Raw genomic sequence first — 8,519 nt, forward strand, 5'->3', positions numbered from 1 at the left:
TAGGATTCTAAGAACATTAATACTAGTGCACATATTGTTGAAAGAAGAGTGTGCTACTGTACAAACTCCAGTCTTCCTGTTCTCCAGTGAGACTTCATGCCCTATCCCAAGATGGCCGCTAATATCATTACTGAGCATGTGCATTGGCCATCTTGTCTTTCCTCTGTAAAGTGACACTGAGGATAACTGAAGTCTCCTGATTAGCTCCTATGAGACATCTGGTTAATACTTGCTATAAAGCTGTTCCAGAATCCATGCACTGCTACACGTGGGGGGAATTTTCTAAAGCTTCTTAAAATGAAAAAGAGGTGATGTTGTCCAACCAATCAGATTCTGTCTATCATTTCTCTATTGCATCCTAGAAAACGATAGACAGAATGTGATTGGTTGCTATGGGCAACACCAACTATTGTCATTTTTAGAAATTTTAGTAAATTTACCCCTGAATGTCTATTGAGTTTGACAAAACTCCACTCACATTTCACTTTATCCCCAGGGTACATGTAACAGTGAGTACAGCTGTACATATGATCTACCAATAAACCAACACCACTGGCTAAGTAATTGGGCTGTTCATACTAGTGTGAGTCATCCACTGGTGTGTGCCTATATAACTGCAATATCAACACCTGCACACACATTCTCACTGGGTGGGTAATTTCAATGGGTCCACTATGTTGTAACCCAGTTAGAGTCCAGAATTGCCAATTTCACTTTCTGGTGATCTTTTTGGTCTGTGGAAACATGGCACTGACACAAAGGCTCTTATCAACTTCAAGAAGAACATATCATTAGTTTTGGTCCAGGAGAGGTTCCAATGGTCACACTTGTTATATCCCTCTGTTTTCAGCAACATTGCCTGACAATGATTTATAAAAAAAAATATCTGGGTAAAGTGAATCGTATATATTATTTTTAGAAGGTGATTTTTGGGGACGATCCCATTTTCTCCCTTCATACTTAACCAAAATCGATAAGTGAGGGACCATTTAAAAGATTAAGATCTCCGCTTCTGATAAATTGTTCGTTGTATTGTTTGTTTAAAAATGTGTTAAAATTGACTTTTGTCCCTAGAGTTCTTCCCCTGGATGAGTTGATACAGATAAGTTTTGCTCGGCTATTCAAAATGGCTACAAATGAACCGGTTCTTCTTTCCTCCTACTCTACAAACCACCAACCTCGTCATAAAATGAATCGTATTTTATTCCCCTGCGAAATATTCGCACGGGCCACTTAGTTTTTTTTATATAATTCTTTGTGCACTTTAAATAAAAATGTATGTAAAATATCACTTAACAGAGCTTATGTTATGCCATATTATTTGTCGGTAATAAGGGTTATTTTAGGTCACAGAACCCATCCTTGCTTTGAACATTTTGTTTGTATATTAATCAGTTTTCTAAATTAACAAAGTACAAATAATAACTTAAAGACTGAGCAATTTCACAATTAAAAAACACAGCGTACAGAACCTTATGTTTCCATTACCATATGGTAATTGCAGCATGCTAAATGGATAGCACCAGGAAAAAATATACCCGCTTTCATTTTTTCCAGTCCTGCAAGTATTTTATTTACAGTTTAGTCTACACTTTATCTTCGAGCAAAGTCAACATTAGATGAAACAAACCTGCGCTGCGTTTTGAAGTTCTGATAGCATAATGTGTGTAATAGTTGCGGGGAAACTGTACATGTGTAATGTTATGTTAATGCGCTTGACACTCACATCTATCGGCGACACGCCGCAACTACCAAAATAAACAAATATATTTCATAGTTGTAACAGCAAAAATGGCTTTTTATGATAAATTCCCAGCTTGAGACAAATGCAATATGTTCTGTAATTGCATTGTAATTAGGTGTGTGTTAGAATACAGTTCCGGGCATATTGTTTATGAAGATCTTCATGTGCAATGTAAATATTAAAGTGAAAAATCTGGATAAGCGCGTTGTTTGTTTATGTTTGCTGTTTGCGGGAAACGTGTTATTGTTCTAGAATAAGAAAAAGAGCCTCAAAAGAGGGAAGAACGACATTATGGCTTATTTAAACAACCTAAAAAATGCCTTTTTGTGTGTGTGGGGGAACCCAGTATATATTCGGGTGACTAAATGGATCCAGATCATCCCGATTGACAAATACAGATCAAGAATCAAGGGGTAATTCTCTACCGCTCCCTAATTGAATCAGCCCCCAATATGCTGAGCATTTAATTCTAGCAAAACATCCTAATGGGTTTGCATTACACTACCCGTTTTCTCCGTGCGCAAGAGCAGTTGTCCTCATTTTCATTGGCCCTTACACCTATCCCTCTACAGGATATGATCATTGAGTCACAGATATGTATGGGTGGTCCAGACCACTCGTACATATGAACGAAGAGATGCAGTGATATGGCCGAGCAGCTGACATCCGGTTATGTCAACTGCCTGCCATAAAATGTTGGGGTATGCATATGTTAATGCCCCTTGCCATCACCCCAAGCCCCTCTCTGCCCCCCGCCAGGAAGGCAGGGAGCATGCAATTGGCGAACAGATAAAGCACCCAGTTCGCATACTCCCAGTGTATGCACATGCACAGAAATGGTGCTGCACATGCGCTTACGGAAAACATCGGTCCCCGTGTGAACAAGCGGCCACAGTGAAGGAACCAAAATAAGGGCCATAGTCTAAGAGAGGAAAGGTGCACATGAGGGGAGAGGGCCCTGCTTGTGGGATTGATTGGTTCATTTGACTGCTAAAAAAGTATATTTACATACAATGGATTAAAAAAGGTTTGAAGACAACAGAAAGAGGCCTACTCCAAATAACTTCCATGTTTGGTTACAATGTTATTGCATCTGTGAGGTGGGAGATTTAGGAAGATTTTAATTTAATCTGAAACAACTGGAAATTATTCTAGATGAAATAATGAATTTATTAATCAGTCTGGTTTAATTGAAAGAAAAAGATGATGATGCATGGAAATATGATGTTGGCTATGATAATGTAGATATTCATTTGGGGGTGAGATCAAAAACCCTGAGGGGGAAATTTACTAAAGGAAATTTGTAAAAAATAATAGGTGTATTTGTATTTAGAAATACACTTATTTTTGACATTTACTATCCCGAAAATACGGCAATTCGTATTTGTATTGATGTGCTATCAATACGAATAAGAATTGCCGTATTTTCAGGATAGTAAATGTCAAAAATAAGTGTATTTCTAAATACAAATACACCTATTTTTTACAAATTTCCTTTAGTAAATTTCCCCCTGAGTGTTAATCAAAACAATAAAAAATAACGCTGAGGGTTAAAAAAAAAGGAAGGTAAAGATTGAACTATTGTTTGTGTCTGGTAACAAACAAGCCCTGGTTAATGTGGGAAAAAGCTGACAGTTTTTTTGGGGGCAATCCATACAACACTCGGTTGACACCCTGTCAATGCCTTCCACCATTCAATAGACTGTGGTTGCATTTTATTAACAATGAAACCAAATTTTAGGGCTGCACACATACACAAATCTGCAAAAAAATTGTGATCAGCTGCTGCATGAGGGCCATAGTTGCCAAAACGTAGTGATCCAATAGCAAGATGTTGACCACCCTTCGTACCTAGCAAACCAAATAAAAAAAAAAATGATCTACAAGTCCAACATATTTAGCACAATCACTTTATTTACTCTTCTCTTTCGGTGTCTCTAGCTGTTTTCCAGTAGTTTAATTAATAGACTCATCCAATGCAACCTGTCAGTGTCTCACTTAATTGGTTACTACTTCAAAAGGTTTCAGTCGATTGCATAAAATGTAAAGTATTCTCCACTATGCTGGACTAAGATACATTTCCAATTCTCTTAATATGTCATGACTTGTTGTGTAGGCTTGGATGGATTGTTGCCGTTCCTCCATTTGATGATGCATATAAAGTATGGAATTCCACCTTGTTAATACCTGTTGCTTCATTTTCTTGCAGCTGATGCAATCCTGTACATACGGTTGTTGAATGGCGAAAATATCCTGACATTTTTTGGCCAACAGGCAACATCTCTTGTACACCCCTGTTATATTTTTATAAAAATTCTGCACCACTAAGTTAATTGTGTGTGCAAAACATTGGACAAGTTCAAATTCACTCAGTTTTAATGATCTAACAAGATTACTTGCATTATCGGAAATGACAAGTCCCAAGGAAAGTCCTAGCGGAGCAAGCCATTTTGCTATGACATCCCTGAGTTTTTCTAACAGGTTTAAAATTGATATGCCTTCGTGAAGCCTGAGAGAGCAACCTGCCTGTGAGCTGGTGTTGTATTGTGTAATAGATACTACTGCTGATTCTGCTAAAGGTTATACACCTACACAGTAGTTGTCTCAGTGATGCTATCTTGTAATCATGACTAGTACCACTTGTCCATATATCTACAGTTAAGTGTATAGTGGCTAAAATGGCATTTTCTAGGTCAAGAAGAACGGTTGACCTCCCAGTACAGGTGGGGAATTGCTGTTCTTGTAAAATTGAAGGGAGATGAAATTTGGCAGCAGGAACACAAATGTCTAAAACCAGATGCATTGATTGCAGATTGGACTCAGGTACTGTTTACATTTATACATTGGTGCTTCAAAGTTTGTGAATCCTTCACAATTTTATATTTCCTGCGGGAATTTTTCCTAAAATAAATCAAACAAATTAGATGTGCTTTGTTTTTTTTATTGAGGAAAATTACACAATATCACATATCGCTTGCACCTCTTGTAATCTGTCTGTCTCCCCTTCCTACTAGATTGTAAGCTCCTCCGAGTAGGGCCCTCTTCCCTCCTGTTGTCAAAGCCCACTTCTCTTCACATGTCACTCACAGCTCTCCTTTACCCAACACTCAGTGACCATCTTCATACTCATCTCCATCATTGGCCTCAAGCCTCTAGTTGTATGTTGATTGGGTCCTCACTACTTACATTTAAGCTGTAATGTGTATTGAACTGTGGTGCTCTTTTATTTGTACTGTATTTTTGTTATTTATTCAATGTTATGCCAAGTTTTGTCTCCCTGTATTGTTCCTTTGTACGGCGCTGCGAAACACTTGTGGCGCCTTATAAATAAAATTATAATAATAATAATAATAATAATAATAATAATAATAATATCTGTGGGTGGCAAAATTATGTGAACCTTTAGGCTTACAAGCAGGGCCAGTGCAAGGCACCTCAGTGCCCTGGGGGGGGGGGGGATGCCACCGCCGCTCACCCAAACCATGGGGAGGGGGGCTGTCATGCTGCCGCCGCTGACTTGCTTTGGCGCACGGCCCACGAGATGGGGGTGCGGGCACCAGAGCAAGTCAGCAGTGGAAGCACAACCACCTCCCGTGGTGCATGGTGAGTGGTGGGGCTCAACTGGCTTTTGGGTGGGTTGGGTGGGGCGCCACTCACCTTGTCACCTTGCTCCACGGGAGGGTATTGTGCAGCCTCTGCTGACCTACTCCCAAGTGCTGCCCTCCAGTGGCCGGTACCCCCAGGCAAATGCCTAAAGCTGCCTAGTGGTGGCGCCGGCCCTTCTTACAAGATATTTTAAAGGTGAAAATAGGTCCAGGTATTTTCAATCTATGGGATGACAATCAGGTGTGAGTGGACAACCTGACTTTTTAAAAGACTAAGGATCTACCAAATTCTGCTGTTGCCATGAATAAAGGAGATATTTGTGGACCTCAGAAGAAGAGTTGTTAAGCTCATCAGGCAGGAAAAGTTTACAAAACCATCTCTAAAGAGTTTGGACTCCACCAATCAACAGCCAGACAGATTGTAAACAAATTGAGGAAATTCCAGACCATTATTACCCTTCCCAGGAGTGGTTGACCAACAAAGATCATGCTAAGAGCATGCACAAGATCACAAAGGAACCTATGGCAAAATCTAAGCAACTAAAGGCTTCGCAAGCTTTCAGATTCCATGGAAACTGAACAACACATCTCAAGACAAAACTGTAAGTATTTCCCCAAATGTAGCAGTTGCAGTGTCAATTGTTCATGTCAGTAGTAGTTCAAGACACAAGTCAGTAGAGGTATTGATGTGATTGTAGGAGAAATGTGTCAGGGGCTTCTGGATTACTCTTATGGGGCCTAAACACGTGAGATTTCAGGGCATTTTCTAAGCGATCTCACTAGAATGCTTATAAAATTGCCACTACATTGCTCCATGTGAAGGGACGCGTTTGTATTGCCCAGCGATAAATATTCAGCATGCTGAATATACTGTATCTAGTGGATTGCAATGTGCTCCCTAGGGTGCACGGACAGGCGCTACCATGGGTGCTGAACCAAGAGCTGCCACTTGTTGATGAGGTAGTCATCCCCAAAAAGACCAAGCAAAAAAGAAAAGGAAGTGGCGCTGGTTTTGATGAAATAATCATACAAATATTTAATATCAATTATAAAAACATAACATAAATCTGTTATAGCCTGGACCGGACTAGCTGATCACCATTGGACCTCCACCACTTGGACTTTCCAGTGCTCTGAGCTGCCCACCCTTAACCCTGAGAGATATCAATTTATCCATCAACTCCGAACTTGCGGTTCATTATTTCTGTTACCACGTGGGTTCATCTTCATGCAGGAATCAAGGTTGGTCACGACAAATTTAAACCATTGACCAGTTGGTCCCACAATCTACCAACCCTGAGGACACCTGCCACCATATGCCATCCCTGATATTGGAGCCTCTAGCGATGTGAGATAACTGTGGCTGAAACAGCTCCCAGCCCCATCACATCATTCGGGTCCCCAACCAACTGTGGCCCCACTCTCGCATATATTTGAGGACTACTCCGCAATTCAGCCTTCGGGATTGGACCAAATTGCTACCAGTGGTAACTATCAGCCCACCGGGCAACCTGAATTATTTCAGACAATAGCCATATCTTCATTTGCCAAGACTAACCATTCATGGGTCCCACTTTATTCAGCCTCCGGTCCAGATTTCTATTCACCATTTTATCTGATTGTTGTATTAATCTATTTATGTTATGTTTTTTTAATTGATATTAAATATTTGTATGATTATTTCATCAAAACCAGCGCTGCTTCCTTTTCTTTTTTGCTGAATATATCTAGTTAATAGCCAGTCAGGGCCAGTGTTCACTCAAGAACATTGGCCCTGACAGATCGCTCAGCTTTGTAGCGCTGTGTTTTGGGCGAACAGCTTCGGCGAGTTTCTCACTCTCTAAACCAATTGCTCCAGACAGGGAGGTCCGGGGGCTGGCAGGGTGCAGCAGCAGGGGAATGTGGCTGCCCGGCCATTCTCCGCCCCCCTGCCCGATGTATGTACTGGCAAACAGTATGTTCACCATGGATGCACGCACCCTGCGTCTGTTCATGCGCAGAAATGCGATCTGCGCATGCACAGGCGCACACCATTGGACTGAATGGATTAGAAGAAGGTCCTAAGTATAAACTTACTTTTAACCCCAATTGGAGGAGAAATCACTTGAATTGTTTTTCGTCCCGGTGGCCGCATGCGAGGGGATTCGTGTGGCGGGGGGGCAATCATCTGGCTAGCGGGCAGGCGACGTTTACCAGTTCTGTAGGCTGCAAACATATGCAGCCTAGTGACTGAATCAGACCCTTTGTGTCCACTGAACCATCAGAAAGAAAGTTAAGGTGTTGCACTAAAAAAAGTTGTTGGATTTTGGAATATTTTAGGTTTTCATAAATGTGAAACTCGACTTCCTGTTTCTAAATTAAGTTGGGGCAAAACTTGAATATGTCTCTGTTCCGATTGAACGTTGTTTGTATAGGGTTCTTGATGTTTACGAATTTCTCAGTGGTTTCGGTTTAAACTATTCTCTTTTATTCTATTTTACTTATTAAAAAATAAACCTGCTTATGTTTATTCCCCACTTCACAATGAAGGCTCCTCTGTCAGATATGGAAGAGATAAGGGTCTATGCTCAATGAAATATTCATCCACATGAATCCATTTAATAAACCACTGTGGGGCAGAGGCTCACACCGCTAAGCTGGAGAGTGAATAATTGTTTTGCTTGTTACCAATGTAACTTAAATGCGTTGTGATGCTTGGAGGGATATTTACTAAGATGGGATGTTGCTATGGGCAACCAATCAGATACTATTATCTTCTAGAAGGTGCTAAATGAATAATGATTCTGATTGGTTCCCCATAGCAACATCCCATGTGAAATAGAACTCAGTTTCAATATACTGTATTTAATCTTTTGTTGTTGTTGTTGTTGCTGCCTTTCGTAGCAGTGTTCATGATCTTGTTTTATTTATATTCAGGGGAGGATCCAGAGGGGTTGCAGAACAATTCAAAATTCAACCCACACCCACTGCCACCAACTGCCATTCCAAACTGACACCATGGCTGTTGGTGTGGTTTTCCTATTTGTTTCCCCCAGAGGGTACACAATGCATTGGGCCCTTCCGGGAACAGACAGAGTAGAGGCAGCCTGGAGAGAGGACAGTGCGCATTACTGTGAAGACAGCGAGCGTCACCGTTGCCACGCTCCTACGCGTTTTGTGGTAACACTTCA

Source organism: Crinia signifera, chromosome 5, assembly GCF_055691185.1.
Source record: "Crinia signifera chromosome 5, ASM5569118v1, whole genome shotgun sequence".
NCBI classification, from domain to species: Eukaryota; Metazoa; Chordata; class Amphibia; order Anura; family Myobatrachidae; genus Crinia; species Crinia signifera.